We start from the raw sequence: 20,827 nt of genomic DNA on the forward strand, positions 1-20,827 counted from the left end.
CCCATCACCCCCTCAAAACAAAACAAATAAAACACAGTAAGTTTTTAACTACCACTAAAGCAATTCCCTACTTTGCATTCAAGAGCTGCAATGCTTTCATATAGCCCCAGATATGAGAAACTGAGAAATGGCCAATAAATTTACCTCATTCCCTATTGCCACATAATCCTATGGAAGTATATGAAATCCTTGGTTGAACACTATTGCCTTAGTTATCAATCTGTCATCTGTGAACCCTTTCTGCTCACCTATTACTTGCTATCCTAAGATAGCGATGTTAATACCTATTACAGCTAATATAGCTCTGTTCTGGAAGAAAGTCTTTTACACTGGAGATACTGTGGATATCTGTACTTACAGGATTGCAATTATGTTTCAGTAGAAATAGTATAACAACAGTCCTGATTTGAAGGAAAGGAAGCCAAGGGAATATTGCCAAGCATTATACTTGTTCCTAGCCTTTGGAATTAATTCTTAGCCTCTTCTCTAGCTTACAGGGAACCTCACATGCCACTTGTTCAGACACATACCACAAACTCCTAAGTATAGTAGAGCATGTGGCATTTCAAAACTTAGAATTTTGGAAATACTTATTTTTTTTTTAAATATATATTGAATATGCTTTTCCAACTTGAAAACCAAAGATTATGCAGAGGTTGGTGAATTTAAACAAAAAATGTATTTATCACAGCATTTCTAAAAAGACGAAACACAGACATGCTGTATTTTGTTTGCTTTTCATTAGCTATCTGGAGATGTCTATAGCCAAAACTTCTTAAATAGGATATCTCAATAGGGAATCCAAACACATTTGGGAGATTTAGGGTTCAAGAAGCTTACAGCAGCAGCAAAATCACTGGCATGTGTTTTACACATTAGAACTGAATCTCAAGTTAGTTATAAAAAGTAACAGACTAGATGTATGGAAATGCCTTAAAAAGAAAAACAAGTAATTACCCAGAAAGTAAGGATAAAAGGTGGCCCTACCAGAATTTAGGGCTCACAAAATATGTGATACTTTTCTCATAAAATAAATCTGCTCAGACCTCGTGCTATCCTTATTAGGACCATTTAAGTTTCTAAACAGTTCGGTGGCTTAGGATAAAAATGTGTGGAATTTAAGCAGTTAATCAAAGTTTGACTTTCATTTTTCCTGCGAGGACATGGAAATTTTAAATTTCCATTTGGTCCTGTCTTCATTTTGTAGAGCTCTTCTATGTTCTGAAGAGACATAGTAATATTCTCATTCCTTGGAGCATTTGTGGAATGTCCGCCAGCCACAACCAGCTAGAGGATTATTCTACTAAAAGAACCAACCCTGCAAATCAGAACATCCTTCTGAAACAGCAATCATTTGACTCGGTCACTCTTCCAAGCACATCCCACTGAGGCACCAAAGCAATCATCAGCCACCAATCCAAGAAATCAGGTTCAAAGTCACAGAGGCACTTGTTATAGTTGAACTTTAGGAAATCTGAAGTCTAGACAGGGGTGTATCTTATTTTTAACAATCTGCCACTTCTACAACCTGTTCCCTAACAAGAATTTGCTGAAATAAACATAAAAGTTTCCTATTGCCTTCAATTAACTTTTTATCTAGCTTTAGCTACTTCTTCTTATCCTCACCCTCCTACTCACCTTCCCAATATATGTATCTCATCCTTCTGCTCTATTTTGCTGCTTCCAATTAGTTGTGCTTTCTATCCCACTGACTTTCCTCTGCTGACTCTTCAGACTGATTTAATTTCTTTTCTTTCTTGCAAACTTTACTTCTCTTACCCACATCAGTCATGTGTTAATCACAATCTCCTTAAAAAACCCATTACTGAAATGCCTTGTTATGACCACCTGAAAAGAAAAGCATTGGTGAGACCATATCTGGAGTACTGTGTCCAGTTCTGTGCTTCTCACTTCAGGAGAGACACGGACACACTGCAATGTTCCCAGAGAACAGACAGGAAGACCATAAAAGGCCTGGAGCATCTGTCATCTGAGGAGAGCCTGTGAGAGCTGGGACTGTGCTCTGTAGGAGCTACAGCTGCTCCCTCCCAGCGAGCGGCAAGCCAGAAAAAAATGCCAGGAGGCATGCATGGATGGAAAAGGAGCCTCCAGCAAAACTCAAACACAAAAAAAATGAAGCATGCAGAGGTCAAAAACAGAGAGGGGACACTTGAGAGAAACTGAGAGATTCTAGCTGAACATGCAGAGATGCAGTTAGGAAAGTGAAAGCCTACCTGGAACTGAACCTGGCAAAGAACAACAAGAAAAACTTGCAAAAGTATGCAGTGACAAAAGGAAGACTAGGGAAAATGTGGGCCTGCTGCTATGTGTGCCAAGGGACCTAGTGACACAGGGCATAGTAAAGGCTGAGGTACTTCATACCATCTTCACCTGAGTCTCTACTAGCAACACTGGCCTTCTGCAATTCCAGGCCCTCAACACCACTGGGAAAATCTGGAACAAGAAAATGTACTTTTGGAGGAAGATGATCAGGCCAGGAAATACTGTTGTCCTTGATGGTACACACCCACAAAGGCTGAGGGAGGTGCCTGCTGCCATTTCTAGGCTACTCTTGATAAGCTTAAGCACTGTGGCAACTGGGAGAAGCACCCAAAGACTGAAGGGAAGGAAACACCACTTCAAACTTTAACAATGGCAGGAAGGAGGACCCAAGGAACTACAGACTTGTTAGCCTCACCTCTACCCCTGCAAAGGTGACAGAGCACGTAATCTGGAAATGATTTTCAGGCACATAAAGGACAAGAAAAGAAGGTAACTGGGAGTAGTCAGAATGGGGAAATCTTGCTTAACCAACCTGACAACTTCCTATGATTAAATGCCTGGCTTTGTAGATGAGAGGACAGCAGTGGCTACTGCCAACTTTGACTTCAGTAAGGCTTTTAACATTGTCTCCTGCAAAATGCTCACAGAAAAGCTGATAAAGGAGGAGTTAGACAAGCAGGCAGTGGGGTGGACTGAAGACTGCCCAAAGAGCCAGGCACAGAAAGCAGTGATCAGGGGTACACAGTCTGCTCACTCGTGGTTGTACCCCAGGGGTAAAAACTGGTCTGGTCTTGTTTGACACCTCCATTAATGGTCTGGAGGATGGGGCACAGTATAACCCTCAGCACATCAGCAGTCTGTTGAGAGAAAGCATTTCAAACAGAAAGTGGTAAAAGGACAGCAGGCAAACAATAACATATTCTTCTGAAACTCCCACTCCTAGAGCTGACTGCTATCATCTGTTACCTCTTTTGTCTAATTTTAGATTGCAAACACTTCAGGGTGTGGATGATATTTTTTATCTCCCTAAGACGTGAACAACAGCTACACATTAACTATATAAATGATTAATAATGATATCAGCAGCACCCCAACAGCAAAATACAGCTGTCTCCGCCTCCCATTTAATAATCAAATAGTCTGAAATAGAAAATCAAATAGGTTATATAGGAGTAAACATTTTTATTTATTTTGTTACTGCTCCCTATAATCGTTATCTGGAAATAATGGAGACTATTTTCCACCTTAATAATGATACACAAAGTTTAAAAAAATATGAAAAGCAATCCCAAATTTCACAAATTCAAAAACAACTTCACTCGTTCTGCTGAATAAAAAGGTTTTCTAATTCAAGTTCAGATAGAAAATGTTAATGAAAACAGAACCCAGTCAAGTCAAATAAAATAAGGAAATAAATAGGGATTTTGCTTCAGGCAGCTTGAATCTGATTTAAGCAGCACTCTTAGAAGAATCCAGCTGTTGTTTACTGAAATGTAAAATAGTGTACTTATTCTTTTATGTGACAGCATTCATGATCGTTCAAATCATGAAGTAACATATTTCTTCTCATCAACAATAATCATTTTATGTACAGTTACTAATCTGACCAATTACCTGAAAGCTAATTACTCATGCTTTACAGAATGATACAGCTAACCCAATGCATTTTTATTTTAATTACTGCTATTTAATAAGGAGTACTGCCAAATACATCCATAACATTAATGTTTTACAGCAGCATTACAGATATTTTGTTAGTGATTGAACCAGACTATGATCATCTTTGTTTTATAGCCTCAGAGATCAATCTAATTTTAGTGAGTGCAGAGCTGGACTGTGGAAATTACAGTGTATTATTCATGTTCACAATTTACCTCTTTTCTCTGTAGGTACACTGAAGTTTCACACTGAGACATTGTAATTCTCTCAAGACAGCAGGATAACCCAGGAGGTTCAAAATGATGCAGTATAAAGAAAAAAAAAGACAAAACCCTCCCCAGCAACACAGCTTGTGGCAAGTTTAAACAGGGACTTACTCAGCCCAGATCAAGTCAGCCCTCAGAGTTACAAAAGCTGCAAACGCCATCTGCACTTCTGCCTAACCAATCTTTAAAAACATGTAGTCTATCCCCACTTACAGTTCCTCACTTTTATAGGGAATTAATAAAAAGCCTAGTGCTACTAGAGAAAACACTTTCTATATCACTGTGCTAAATGATGTTCTATGTAATTGACTATATTATATATTCTATATTATCACACTATACATTCAGTGCAATTCTGTGCTGCCTATAAAAGCTAAAAAAGGTCAAAAGAGAGGGATACATTCCCACAATCCATGCTAAAACGTTTATTTCAGTCTCATGGACTCCAAGCTTTCACAAGTACTTTAAGAGGAGACTGGAAAGAATTTGCTGCCCACTCACGATGATGTCTCATAAAAGGTTCTTCAAAAACGGATCAAAGGCTGTAATTTCCATGCCATTTCTGTCCAATTTCCTTTTCTCTTATGTTTTCATTTTTGAAATGGCTATGATTGCAATCCACTTTTGCCCACACAGCACTGCAGGTCTAAATGAACCATTTATCACAAACTTTTTGTCTTTTGGTTGCTCGTGATTTTATTTCCTTTGCGTTTTTTTTAATTTCATTTTTTGGTATTACTTACACTGCATTGCAATTACCTTCATAATTATACCTGCAGTTCCTGCAGCCAGATGCAGCATTGAGACTTCTGATCCCACCCAATTGCACTTTATTATTTATGTTAATTTTATGTCCTTCTCCATCACCAAAAAGAATTTCATATGGACCTTTCCACGGGAAGAGCTTTTCTTTTTGCCCTTTCCACAGCACACAGAGAATGCTGACATCTTGCATTGCTTTTGCTGAATACTATGGCCTTACATCTGAACCTCATGTGTTTTGCTTTTTTAATTAATTTATTTTAAAAAAAGTCTGAGATGATGAAGTTTAGCCTATATTCAATTGAATCTCATTATCTCACTAGACAGCATGTCATACTTTGAATAACAATTGTGTTGCTCTTCTTTAATATAAAATTGTACCAGTCATAAGCAGACAGGTTCTCAATCATTTATCTAAATACGCTTCACTTGCCTCTGATTTACAAAAAAAAAAACCCCAAAAGCTAAATAAAGTTCTTATGACTCAGTTTAACCAACAAATGATCTTTCAAAATAGATTTTAAAACCCTCTCATCTTTTAGTTTTTCTAAGTTACGAAAGAAATTTCAAAATTCATAGTCATATAGCTACTTATAAAAAAAGCCAAAGACAGATACATTTCACTTCAGTATTTACTGTTTTCCTCCAACTTCCCCTCTCTCTTCCAAAAATCAACCTTTAATAATAATGTTATTTATTACAGTTCAGCCATACAAAGATTAAATTATTTTTCAAGGATAAATTTTATAGCTATACTTTTCTTCAAATTTATCTTTCAATATAAAACAATATGGTGTGTTGCAAAATGCAAAAGAAATTTGTTTCAGATTTAATGGTCTTGAAGTGAGAAAAATATGCTATACATAAGCATTAGGAATGATTAAGTAAGACAGAAAATAAAATAGTAAATATAGCAATACTAAGAAGTTCCTGCAGACTACTGATACACAGCTGGAATACCTGATTGTTTTGGTGCCACAGTGTTCACATCACCAAGTCTAGAATCTCACAATATTTAAATTACATATGGATGCCTGAGAAGGCTAAATGAAATTGTGGCTGTAATTCTCATATTTGAAGGCAAAAGAATAACTAACTATATATAAAAAACAAATAAAAACAAATATGTACCTATGTGCACAAATGTATGCTTGTTTACACAGAATATACCTAATAAAAACTCAGAACACATCTTAAAAAAAATCTGTGTTTACTACTAAATTTTTAAACAAGGAGCACAAGTTCCCCCTGAACTTTCATGGATGGATCTGTTTCACATTTGGCCAGATTGACACAGCACAAACCTTGATGTCCCATCTGATGAGATGGTGAAAATCACCGGATGCCTTATTTAACTTTTACACAGATGCACCCACTTCACACACAGCTTATGACCAAAGCTACAAGCAAATAACAGTATATGACCAAAGTAAACTACAATTCATATGAAAATGAATGGATGAGAACAGATATCAGATAAAATAAAACTGTTGTTTTAATATACACTTTTCCCATAAGCAAGGATTCTTGTTGTTTCATAACAGAATGAACAAAGTGATGGAAATTATTTGAGCTACTTTGATTTGGAGGTAGGAGACGTGCACCACTGGTACTATTTTACAAAAATTAGCTGAAGGACTTCTCTGAGATATTCATGCTGGTGAAAAGGAGGCTCATGGGGGGAGCTCATTGCTTTCTACAAATACCTGAAGGGAGGCTGTAGCCAGGTGAGGGTCAATCTGTTCTCCCAGATAACAAACAACAGGATGAGATGAAATTACCTCGAGGTGTGCCAGTGAAGTTTAGGTTGGAGAGTAGGAAAAAGTTTGTCCACTGAAAGGATGGTCAAGCATTGGAACATGCTGCTCAGGGAACAGGTGGAATCACCATCCCTGGAAGTGTTAAAAAAATGTGGATGTGCCAGTTGAGGACACAATTTACTGGTGAACATGGTGATGCCAGGTTAATGGTGGGACTTAAGTCTTTTCCAACCTTAACAACTTCATAATTCAGCAACAATGAACAGGAAAACAAATTATAAGAGGAATAAAAAAACAACTTTCAAATGAGAGAAAGATTCTGCAGGACAAAATAGAAAAACCTTCTGTAGAATTCTGTGCAATATAGAAAGAAGTAAACAAGCACATTTACTGGGTCTCAATGCTTCCAAAATCAGCTTAACAGCCATGAAAGTAGATACTTAAAGGAAACAAACACTTCACTGTTTTCTTACTTAATTTAACCAAGGGAGATTATGAAGGAAGAAATACTAAATGTTTTTCTAGTTTCCTTTTAGATTTTTTATCTAAAAACATTCAGGCCACATTCTACCATCAGAAATACCACTAGAATTCAGAAAATGAAATATGACAATAATTTCAAAAGAAAAAAATCCAGATTTATACATACATAACTCAGAGAAAAATCTATCGCAGTATATTACATATTATTTGGTGAAGAATGCAAAGTTCATCTGACTTTCTGTAACACTGCATTCTTTTCAAAGAATAATTAAAATAAGCAATCAGTGCAATAACACTTAGTAAAGTCACATGAGAAGCTGTCCCTATTTACCACAAGAAAAAAATTCCCAAGTAAACAACAGTTAATTTAAGATGGATATTTTGGATTCTTCCAGTGTTGGGGAGACCAGCCTTTGTTCCATGGCAATTGTCAAAATCTCTATTACTAGGAATGTGATTTTTCCTCCTAGATTACTATGACCCATATTGACATAAGCATTTAGGAATTGGAAATATCTACTAAATCTAGATTTAAAAATGCCTTGTGAGCCTGAGCCTTAATGTGTTTTCTCTTATCAGATTAATTTCAGTTTTCCCAGCTCTTGTGATTCTTGTTCACCTTTTTGTGGACAAAGATAAAGCTAAGTGATGTTTTGCCCTCCTGACTTAAAGAGAAAAAGACCAAAATGATGGCTACAGTTTCAACAACAATGGTTTTGATTTCTGTCTGAGCCTATAGGTCACAAGGAGGTTATAAGGGTAGAGAGGTTTTCTTCATTAAGAAAAGAAAAATCATAATCAGTAAATAGTTACTATATTACAGTAAAAAGAAAATAAAAATAAATTATTATCATTTTTTGCAAGTTTTAACATAGTAACAGCTCTTCTTTTCCTGCCAGGTGTGATGCCAACTTTTAAGCAGGAAAAAATACTGAAAATGCAGCATACAGGACTGTGTAATATGTAACAAAAAAAGGCCATTCAGTTTAACACACACAAAAGTATAGGTGCACACACAGCTGCTGCTTCTTACATGGGAAATAAACAGCCCCTGACAATATTACTTCCTACAAAATTCATGTAACAAACCTGGTTTAGGATGCCATATCTATGTGAAGGTACAGTAAAATATATTTCAAATAACTTATTCATCAGTGAAGGATCTCTGAAAAGATCAACTGAGAAGTGAGTATATAAGCAAGCTGTATGATTAGCTTTTTGTTTTGTGTCTTGTACCCAAATCTGCTGTCATAGGCTGCATTTGCCCTAGGTGTACAAAGGCCTATGTTGACATGGACCAGCGGTCCTTGCAACTTTGTTGCATGCCATCTTTCACCAGCAAGGCCAAAGAAAAAATTTATAGTTCCTTCTATGTCTGATGTGACTACTGCAAGTAAATATGTTAAAATATGCTACACTGTATGCAGATGGAAACATTCTCATATTTAATTGATAGAAAAAAAAAACTGAACAAAAAAGCCTTCAAACAACAGTTCATAGACATTTCAATGGAATTCTAATTCTCACAATAGTCCTGATTAAAAGTGTGATGAGAATAAAATAACCTCACAGTGGGATTACAAATGAGCTGAATGGTCAGAATGGGAGATTGTTACACAGTCATGTTCCTAGGTCCCTCTGGGATTTTTCACCCAAGTTTCACTAATGTTGCTGTATTTGATTGATTGCAATTTTCTCAATTTCTAAGCTTTGTTCCAGAAAGCAACAGTTTGTTCCAGTCATCTTAGCAAGTGGCACAATGTTCTTTGGCATAAGATATTAATAAAAAGTCATGCTGCCTGTCTCTCTTGGTTGGTCATACCAAGGTTGATTTTTGGAAGCATTTAATATTCAGTTACATTGGCAGTCACATCTGTATTTAAACTTGAAATAATCTTCTGAAAACAAATACAACTATGGGGGAAAAATGCCAAATTTAGATAATTTACATTGTGACCATTTACATTTAATGTCTTCCCTCAGCACATCACACTCTGCCCTCAATGTCTGTGCGGAAGTAAGAGAAAGACCTTTGGTTCACTTTTCATTCCTTGGTGGCATCTTCAGCCACAACCTGAGTTTAGATTCTGATCTGGCCTCCCATACAGACCCTGTTTCAACTTCTACCAAGATGCTTTTTAAGTGACCTAGCACTGACTTCCCAAGTGACAAACCTGCCCACCACTGCTGCTTGCTACTCACTGAAAAATGATCCTGAAGGGCTTTCCTGGGGTTTTAAAATAAGCACAGCAACTCAGGATTACTGCATACTGCTTGAAACAGAATTTCACCCTTTCTGCAAACAATGCTGCTCACGCCTCACACAAGACAGCTACTGGAGCACATTCAAGGGCATTCCCCAAGAAACAATATGCTAATTCCCCATCTCCAGCTAAACTGGGTCCTGGTGCACATCCAAATACAACTTAAAATTGATGATTCAGACTGTATCATATAATGAACTATACTGGCAAGGTAATATATTATTATCATATAATAACAGAACGCATATTAGCAAAATTGCCTTGGAGTACAAAGCTATACTAGAGATTTACTACAGTATCAGTCCAGAGCTGATTTTAGTCCACATATTTCTTATGCACGACTTTGTTTAACTAATAAAGCTCAGAGATGTTACCATTTTAATATCAAAGAAGACACAAAATCCCCACATTACCAATTTTATTATAGATCTGCAGCAAATTCATAATTCCACATTATACATACTGGGGTAAAGCATCAGCTTATTTTTGGCTGGTTTTATTCTCTTCTGAAACTTGTCTCCATATGTCATATTTAAGCTCACCTGTATTTTATATGAATGCTTATTGAACACTCTTGCATGAATGAATATGCAGAACCACAACAAACAGTAGACAAGGTACTTTATAATGGAAAAAAGTCAATTGCTTTCTTCAGGAAACTACACATTCCTATGCATAGGGATAAAAATAATGTAAGCTGTAGGACTAGCAAAGCATGCAAGACAAGGGTAGAAAAGTACAGTGCAATGTAAGGACTCAGCAGAGAACTTCTGGAAACTGAGCATGTTCCTTCAGTGAAGAGGCACAGCTCATTTTCATGCAAAGCACTCACCCTATGGTCAAACCTAAAAATGTACTAACTAGCAATCCCACAGCTGACACCAGAACAAGGAACAATAATTTATCTCTGGTAAAAACTACAGCTGTGTCTTCTAATTGATTTTGTAACTTGCCAGGCATTCAGTTATAAGTAAAAAAAAAAAAAATTCATTACCGCTAGAAGGAAATACATTGACTCCTGGGGTACCTGTCTTGACCACTAGTGCTTAAGGGGCAGTCCCAAAGCTATGGCTCTGTGGTTTAAGAAAATGGATGGAGAGGCAAACACTGCATTGAGAGAATATGTATTTCATAAGGTAAGCTGAGGCAACAGAGAAATGGGCATGATTTTGGATAAACAAGATCAAAAGGAGAAGGGGGGGGAGGGCTGTAAGGAACTGACCTGATTTAAGGGCTTATTGGTACTTTCCACAAACTTTCTCCAATCTCCTCAACATTCAGGGGCTCCTGCCATGAAGTAGTTCTGCTTATTGGTACAGCTTAAACTACCCATCTTCTTTTGTTACCTTATCTATATCTTAGATTAGTAAAATGTATTGGCTCACAGGAACTCCCAGAGTTTTGAGAACTGGTGAGCACACAGATGGAGAAACTAGATTCTTCTGATCTTGATGGTATGGAATTGTAAGGCTACAGACAGGAGCAATGAAGGACAAATAAATGGGCAAAGAACATCAACTAACATTAATAATTTCTGTATCTACTGGCAAACATTCAACAGAGGCAAGGATGAGGAGATAACTTCTTTTTTGTTCTAGAAACATTACATAATGCTGTAAAAAACACAGGATTTTGTACACCCTTGGTTCCTGCCCTGTACACACCCACACTCACTACACCATGGACATCTGTGCAGAGTTAACCTGGGCCCTGTAGATGTATGTAATTCTTTGCAATTCCATATCACTTTTTAGGAGAACTGATGAATGGCTTGGACCACCCTGTCAGACTACAAACATGAGATACACTCTTGATGAAGTCTCTTTTTTCCCTTTTAATTCAGACAGGAAGGAGAGTGAAATGCTGTGAGAAGCCAGATAGTAAGTGGAACAGAGCCATGCACTCCTAGGGCTGTGCTGACACTTGGGTTACAGGGAGCTACAAAGATGTGACACTGCACTGGGACTTGCCATGGGGTGATGAAGTGCAGAAACACGGCCACTTCGTGCGAGAGAGCAGGCTGCTGGTTTCTGTCTGCCACCATGTTTGAAAGGAAAGCTGTATGTTCTTCCTCATCCCTGGGATGGACACTCCCTTTCACACCACAGTTGAGATTTTGTTTCAAACTGCACAGGTGCATTACTTTCCTTATCACTCCAGCAAAACATCTACCACTGTGAATCAAAAATGTAACTCAGATCATAGATTCCAGAGTTCAACCTTTTCTGTTCTCATTTTTGCCTATATTGCTCTCTCCATTTTATTATTTTCAGTCAGCCTTTTTGTGCAAATATTCTCATTTTTAATAACACTTCAAGTAAGCAGCTACTTACTACAGTAATTACTTTTTAAAATTAATTAATACAAAGAAGCCATATGATTAAGAACTTCTTAATTACTTGCACAAGAAGAGATAGCACAAGAATTAGGGCCTCTTTTGTGAAGTATACTGTAGTTCAAGTGAGCAAAGCAGTCTCTGTACCATGTATTTATAGATATATATCACATGGAGTCAGGATGTCATTCAGTATCTCCTACAGACAGAAAAAGAAGACTGGAGATGAGGTCATTTGACCATATTTGCCCCACAACAGTTATAGACATAATTGAACTTGGCTCTCCACAGCTTTGTGACTCAGAGAGCCTCAGAGAAGGGCTTTTCATATTGTGCTGATACAGGTTAAGCCTGTTGTTAACCAAAACACTGTTCTGATTTCATATTTGCTGTACATTAGATTTCTCAACCATTCCAGTAGCTTCAAATAGTCTATGGCAAAGATTTCAATACTTTGCCAGGAGCTATCATAAGGCATTGAAAACACACTGTTTTCTTCCATAGGTTTCATACATCTGAGATATCCGTTTATATCCCCTTAAATGCTTGGTCATACTGTACAGTGGACAGAGCTTTAGTGAGCATCAATGAAAAATGCCGAGAAGCTGAAGAGAAAATGAAGGACCCCACAGCAGATCCTACAGCTCCATGTGCTCTGTAACAATCCAGCCAAGGCAAGTCATCGTGGCTTTTGTAGTTTCTGTGCCAGATCTGCAGCTGTGACTGGTGATCCTAACAGAAAACCACTAACACTCAACTAACACCACCAGCAAATGCAACCAAGACAAAACCATCAGAAGTACTGTTACTTTGCACTTTTTATCTATCTCCTTCACAACAGAATGAACAAGAGCTAAAGAACCTGAAGAAAGTCTTGCATCCACAGGCAATAAATATCCAATTCTGATACCATCTTATTTTGGGGCACAGAGAATCTCTTAGCTACTCAGAGACAAGGTAATGAGTAAACTATTTTACTATGCTACAGTTATTCTTATAGTAGCTTATACCCTATTTTTTTTTAACCAGTCAGATAATTGCTTGAAATATGCAATTATACACGTGTCTTCTGTGGAACCTGAACTCAAGGGGGGGGGAACATTCAGTAATAACAATGACAGTAAAGAACTATTTCTTCTTAAGCATTATCTTTTTGTTTTCTGTTCTTTTTAAGGTTGTCCTTCTTTCTTTCAGCACTCCTTCTTTATTTATTTCATGTTCCATAAAGAGAACACACAAAATAGATAAAGATGCCAATGTTCTCACACATCTACATAAGCAATTTTTATAATTAATGCAGAAACTGCCCAAGCATAAGGTCCACCTGCTGCAGAAGTATAAAAGAGCTGAAAAGCAACCAGATGTGGGCAAGTGTGAATTCTCTTCACATTCCTCACTCTCATATAGTTCCCACCTGTCAGTATCAGCAGAACAGCCAGAGCAAACCTCACACCAGCTTGCACATATGTGATGGCATTATGGCCAGGTGGTGTGAATTCCTACAGTCCCCCCCGACATTCCCACCCACTCTCAGCTTCAGCAGGGCCTCAATCTGCCACCAGAGCCAAAATGCTCTCATGACACCAGTGATATCAGCAGAGCAAAGTCCTAACTGTAGCAGGTTTTTACACCAAAAAAATTAACTCAGATAATAAAAAGTAAAATTCTATAAATGATAATTAACTGTGCTCACCTGATGGATTTTCTTGCCTCAAGGCCAACGGTAATCTGCAGACTGCTCAAATACCTTTTAATTAGTATGACAGATTAATACTATCAGTCATTTAACTACGCTTTCTTACTTTAGAGCCAAGAAAGTGAGTGGAAAAGTAAAGTCCATACAAATTTGAAACAATCTTGAATATTTTATTACTTTAGCACATTTACGCACCACAGCCTTTTTGAGATCATGTTCACTTAACCACTTGAAGAATTCCTACAAAAATCTAAAAGGAGACAGGGCAAAAGAAAATTCCTAAAAATTCCTAACTTACACCTTGCAATATATTCTGGTGCATTTAGAGAGTACTGAAATATGAACACATAGGCACAATCAAATATTACATTGCACAAATCTATTTTTCTCACAGGGTAAATTAAACAAAATAAACACTACAATGAAAGAGTATTTTTTAAATGGAGGAGATATATGTACTCTGTAGTTGAAGTTTGTCATTTAAAGAAAATGTTGGCAAATCTCTGTACCATGAACAATAAAATGTAATTTGCTCTTACGGCTGCTATGAATTCTTCATTTTTCTGTGAATATGCATGGATTTTTAGAGATTTATGCAGATACTTGCTATCATACTATTTAAAATTAATTTTCAAAGAAAAAGCATATTTATAGGCTAAAAATGAAAAACACTAAAGTACTTAATTTCAACTAAAATATGCTTATTCTGATAATCAAAATATATCTGTGAGAGAAGTAAAATGTGTTCAGTTTTGCTCTTCATAACTCCTTCAACATTATTGTTATATTCTGATCAGTAAGAACTCCTAGTCGCTTTTAACAGTAACATTACTGGAAGTAATGTAAATAGTAATGACTGAAAATGTCCTATTTTAAAGCCATGGGCTAATAACTGCACAGAGAAGCTAATGTCAAATGAGTCTTGCAAAATTACCATGTGTTCCCTAGACAGTATGTGGAAAGATTTGATGGGGGATTATCTGCAAAGCTGTAGAGATATTTACCCATAGGAAACTAAACTAAAGTAAATGGAACAAACATTATAGAAGGTGGCGCTGACTCTTGCAAAACCCTCTTTGTGAGTCAGCAGACTTTCTCAGACTTAAACTTCTTATTTGTCTTATTCTTGGCTCTGAAAGCGAAGTGCTGAAATTTGAAATTAAAATACTGTGTTTACTGTCAGTGCTAAAACAACATGACTTTTCAGTATAATTCTTGTGATCAGGAGTCAAATTGGCAGGTATTACCCCACAGGCCAGTGAGTGTCCATAGAGGTCTGTTCTAGCCCAACTACACGTTCTGAGAGCCTACTGTCAGCACAACTCAGAGCCATACCTGCCTTGCTGACACCCCAAGGAGATTGGAGAGCCAGAAGGGACAACTGTTACCATGCAGTCTGACCCGCATTATTACAAAGGGTTTGGGAGTTCCCAGAAGAAATTCCTATTTCTACCAGAGATTCAGTCTTAGAAAATCACGACTTTTATTTATAAACTACCTTCGTTAAAGAATTCAGAATTGCTGTGTTCAGGTGCCACCATGGTTCATTATTTACGGCATGAGTCACCTACTTCCAGTTGCTAATCTGTTAACATGTCTGTCTGCTAGGTTTTAAGCCTTCAGTTTTCATTTTTCTGTTCTCCCCATATACAATTATAGACTAATCTCAAGTCTTCCTGTAATGATTGTGATTTCTAAGAGAATTGAGTAAAACTCATTGAGATAATGTATCACCATACAGAACTTTTTCCAACAAGTATTGTGGCTCTTAAGGACATCAGGTTTCCAACATCCTTGCTGAATAGTGGGAAATAAGATTAGGCTTTGTATTCTCTAGCTGCACAGAGCTGAGAGATAAAACGATCTCCATAGTTTTATTCTATATTGCCCTGTTCATACCTTCTGTGATTACACTAACTCTTGTTGGCTACAGTTCTGGATGAAAAACTTCTGTTAGATCCATTGTTATTACCCGTTAGGGCACCTAAATGCTTTTCCTGTGTAGCACCCCTCATTCTTTACATGGAGCTGTCTTTCTTATATTTTAATGGCTGAGCTTATAAGACATAGTGCTTCACTCAGTAGAGCTCAATCCTCTATTATTCAAGTCCCACACCTGCATTTCCATTATTTTGCCTGAGACTGATGTCAGACTGACAGGCTTATAATCACCTAGGTTACCTCAGCCATTTTAAAAAAAACGTTAGTATGACCTTTACTCCCACACGCTTCTGGAACATCCCCAGTGCTCCAAGTTAGAATGAACATCGATATTAAAAATCCAGACAGCTCTTCTGCCAATCCTTTGAAAATATTTAGCTACCTGTTACCCCAATGTACTGACTCAAGATTTCCAGCATCAGTAGCTTTAGTCACTGCTGGAGTAGAAAGAATTGCATAATTACAATACACTATGAGTATGGCAATCTGCTTATCCTCACATACAGAACAGAAGTATTCACGAACACTCCTGGCTTCAGCTCCAATTTAACTGCCACAGACTCAATCAATCAATCAATCAATCAATCAATCAAAGCCATCAGTTCTAAAAAGCTGAACCATTATTGCTTAGTATCCTTCACAATGGGGCCAAAATAGATCAAACTTAGAAAACTCTAAACATGTATGTGAACATGTATCTCTAAGTGATAACTCCTGCAAGTGGCAGGAGTTAGCCAGAGAACTGTAATTAAGGGTATTTTTAAGACAGAGGAAATATTGTAATAAGACAACTCATCATAACAAAAATCAGTATCCAAGAAGCTTTTCCTCAAAACTCTGAAGTTCAGGCAGTTCTGTGTTAGCTCTCTATGTTTGCAAAACATTATGTTCTTCTTTCCCAAGAGCTAAACTCCTGCTTAATTATCTGTAAAAGCAAAAAGTGCAAATAGTTTGAAATTCTACCTAGCAGAATGGTAGTAAATCTATTGCAAAGTTACAGCCAAGTAAGTGAATTTCATAGAATGTTCAAAATACCTCATACTGGGCCTTTAAGACTGAGAAATGCAAACTAAAGGGGTTGCAGAGGCACAGAAAGCAGTTCTAAACTCAACAGACTCCTGGTAATACACTGCTTGAAAGAATTTCTTAAAAAAGATAACTCTTTACATAAAAATCCACCCATCTTTCCTGTTTGTAAATTCAAAATTCATGAACAGTCAGGATGAAGTTTTTAAATTAGAGATAGATGTAGTACCATGGAATTAACTACCTTTATATGGAATTGGTGACATTCACAAGTGGTAGGAATATTTAATAGGCAGAACTTTAGACTAATATCAGGCCTATGATGCACAGCAAGAATGGTAAGGTTATAATTTTTTTAAATACAAATGGTAAATAATTTATTAGAAATAGTCGAAAAATAATTCTACAGAAAAAAAGCAGTTTTAATAGGCTGATTATATGGTGTTCAAAAATATTTTTAATGGAGCCTGAGATGCCTCAATTTTCACTACAATTGTCAGCAAAAGGGACTCCTATCCTGGTTGCAACATTAGATCCATGCATGCAAGTGAAAAGCTGCTTATTAAAGAACAGAGCATTACATTATTCTGCTACAGGCATTTTTAAGCACACTACCTCAGTGTTCCCTGGAAATCAAACATAGAGCATATACAAACTTTACATATCAACACAGTCGTATTTTCTAACCTTTTGATTGATACTATCCAAATACAAAAATATTTAAACTGCTTGAATTAACTATTTCTTTACTACTTATAATTCATGTAATATCAAGACATGATACTGCCTGCCTGCAAATTTTTTCCCCTTAGTTACTAGGTAGTGACAGACCACTACCAACAGCAAACTTGCAAATATAATCATCAGCAGCAATATGAAAATAAAGATTGAGAGAACTATTCCAGTTCCCAGTCTATTCACCTGACGATGTGCTCTTTTTGAACTTTAAGCTGCTAACCTTTTAATCTCACAATGAGACTGTCAGTGGTGAATGATGAGGCAAACACATGAGTAAACACCTTTCTCTAGGTGCACCTGCATGCATCTGGCTTTGACTGACACATCATTCCTTTGAAGGGATGCTCTACAGAAAGGTATCCCCAAACACTCTCAGAAATTGCCACAGCCAGCAGCAGCTAAAACCACACCAGGACAGATTGGGGGGGGCAAGTATTTTGCACTAAGAATATTTTGTGAAAAAAAAACGTAAAAAAATAAGTATTATCACCAGCAGATTAACACCCTGGTGACAGCTTGCTCCTTTCATATTTTAGCTAGATTTAATCTTATACTAATTCATTGGCTTAAAATATTCAAAATTTATTTTTCTGTTTGCATAGGAAGAAACAGGAATTTATGAAACATTAATTGCACTACAAAGTCTTCAAAGCAGTTATGTCCTTACTTATTCTTTTGCAATATATTTTTTGAAAGAGAAAAATAGAGAAATCCCCAATATTTTTTTAATAGAAGAATTTAAACCTTGAAACAGATTCCATCAAATTTTCTTAAACCCAAATACTTTTATGTGAATGTTTATTAAATTGGAAGCCATTTGGCTAATATAGCCATAGGAATACACTGAGAATGGGTGAGTCTGAGTTCTGCAGTAAGAAACTAGGGCAGAGCTGGGCCACAATGACTACAGTGAAACTATGGTAAGAACTCCGGAGAAATCACAGGGAAAGGCACCATTTCAGAGGTGGGCAGGAGTGGCTGTCTCAGTAATGAACCTGTGGAAGCACACACAGCTTCAAGTGAGTACACACTGAGGTGTGATCCCATGGATGGGAGATCTCACTCCTCAAGTAGATTGAAAGTCCTGAATATATTTAATGTTGTTTTCCATCAGCCCGAAAAATTAAAAGTATATTTTCATTTTCCACTAGTTTTACATTTCACTAACAGCAACAAAAAGGTTTTATCACTACTCATGTATATATATCCTTTGAATGATTATCCTAACTACTTACAGATTACACTGAGACAAGTTTGTGACAGGAAATTCACTAATAAGCAACATAGAACACATGCACCCTGAATCTTTTTCTTAATCAGGTGAAATTAGTTTTCATCTTGCATTAGACCAGCAGGTTAGATGTTTTCTAGTAACAATTGCTTTTTGATAGGGTTATTTTCATATGTAGCTTAAATCTTAAAACATATCCTTTGTGGTACTTGAGCTGTTTCATTGCTAGGTACTGGAAACATAAGTAAACACATAAAAATAAGCAAAGTAAGCGAACCAGATATGAATAGGAAAATCAAATCTGTTTCATAAATTTTGCTGCATATAGCATACAGAAGAAATCTATGTATATCCTGGACACCAGATATCCTGGTGAATTCAAGAGCATAATATGCATTATGGATGAATTAAAAAAGAATATTTAATAGTGTCTGCAATACTATTCTTTAGAAGAAAGTGCTTCCTGTGACAGCCTCATGACAGAGGACTGAACATGGGTCAGATCCCCTGTTTACCATCTCATATTTTAAAAAGTATTCTCTAATCATTAATGCCTTCAAATCCAAATACTGCTTAAAAGAGGGGTGTATTTCCACTAATGATCTGGAAAGAAAAGTAATTGCCTGCTATTAGATATTAGCTAGAGACAAGGGAAGCAACAGCAGTTAATGAAAGGCTTTTCACATTGAACAAGTCACCTAAAAATGACGAATAAATGTATAAAATAACTCAGATGAAAAAGGAAGATTTAATTACGGAATATTTTAGCTTGTCTGCTATCTTTGTAAATTCTCTCTCTTTTCAAGTGATAAGAATTTTTAAAATCAAAAATATTTAAACAACTTTTTACACACAAAAAAAAGACTTGCTTATCCACCACTTCAAAATTTCCACTCTAACACAGAAGATAAAGTTTTCTGCAAAGATTCTGGATGTGCATGCCTTAGTTATTTATATACACACACATCTACCCAGGGAAGAACATAAATGTATTTCATAAGTTGCAATGTGATAAATGGTAGATTTACAGGAACTGGTGCATTGCAAACTGGCTGAGAGCTCTAAACATAAAGTGAGAGACATCATTATTGGTGCTATAAATACTTTGCACTGTAAAATCATACTGTACTTTATGCTGCAATACAGAACAAATAATATAAAAATTGTATCTGTTTCAGGCTCAACTTAAAATGTAATAACCTCTGAATGATCCCTACAGAAGCTGAACTGAATAGGCACAGGCATTGCTTCTAGTTTTTATAGGACCCAAAATCCATTGCATCATCACAGCTGCAACAGAAGTAACAACATTATCTGATTTCCTAATTAAATCACGTACAGCTCTTTCCTGAAAAGTGAAATGTTTAAGGCTCAGTTATAAGCCATATTCTTTTTTACATCCATCAAACTCTACAAGATCCTTTCTACATTATACCTTTAAAGAAAAGTAGGGATGTGTGCCTAAGTTTTTGGGACCTGAGGAAAACTACTTTGGTGAAGACTTTAAAGAGAAGTGTCTGAAACATCATTCTAATGACATCCTCATAGTCAAGCATCTGAGCAGTACCATGAAAAAGTTGGCTGGTAAGACAAATCAGGGAGATGAAGACTTCCTGTGTATTGAGCTCATCTGCTCATTCCCTAAATGTGTGACTGTTCTCGACTCATCCTTCTTTCCTGTTTTTTAGGCATACTGAGCCCCGCTATCAGTAGGTTCAGAGGGAACTTCAAGGCAGTTACCTTGCTAAAGCTCAACCCAGACCTGGAGTGACAAAAGGGCTCAGAACCCTACTTCAAAAGTGAGCATTTTTCAAAGAGTGTGCCTAAATTTATCTGTTCTACTTTTTCTATTATTTCTTGAACAATAATAATAGTGACTTGCATTTACAAAGGACTTTGGGATCTCCAGCTGAAAGATGCTATTCAATTAATCTCATGAAATCACTGTTAAAAATGAGATTCCCTATTATACCCATTTTCTAATCAGCTGAGGAACACTAAGTTCAAAAGTTCACCTCGATACATAATGTGTCTACGAAATTTAAAAGAGAAGGCAGAAAAGGGGCAGGAGAAAAATGTCCAGAAAAAAAAATCCAGTGATAACTAAACAAAGGGAGAAGAGCAACTAAAACTAAAAAGATTCTAAAAATCACTCTGAGAAGACATAAGAAAAAAAATCAAATTATAAGTATGATTGATTTCACAGAGTGCTAGCAATACTGCCTTTCTTTATTCCTACTATCACACATCACAGACATTTCCTAATAGTTTTTTAAAAAAATTATTTAATGAACTTTCTTTATCAAAATTCTAAAGAGAAGAAAAGGTTAAGAAACCAAATGATTTGGGAACCCCGACCATCCACAAAATACTTTGAAAGATT

General features: G+C 36.5%; 1 protein-coding gene across 3 annotated transcripts in view; it reads right to left on the bottom strand.

Moving 5' to 3' along the window:
- SYT1 (synaptotagmin 1) overlaps nt 1-20,827 on the bottom strand; it is a 255,317-nt gene that overhangs the window by 157,854 nt on the left and 76,636 nt on the right. Inside the window, exon 1 of one of the 3 annotated variants that reach the window (XM_031055592.1) lies at nt 3,038-3,142. The exons of the other annotated variants lie outside the window; for them this stretch is intronic. The gene's annotated coding sequence lies outside the window, so the exon portion shown is untranslated. Of the gene's footprint in view, nt 1-3,037; nt 3,143-20,827 lie in introns of those variants that run through there. 3 annotated transcript variants of the gene reach the window in all.

The sequence above is a fragment of the Geospiza fortis genome, unplaced genomic scaffold (assembly GCF_000277835.1).
Source record: "Geospiza fortis unplaced genomic scaffold, GeoFor_1.0 scaffold166, whole genome shotgun sequence".
Lineage (NCBI taxonomy): Eukaryota > Metazoa > Chordata > Aves > Passeriformes > Thraupidae > Geospiza > Geospiza fortis.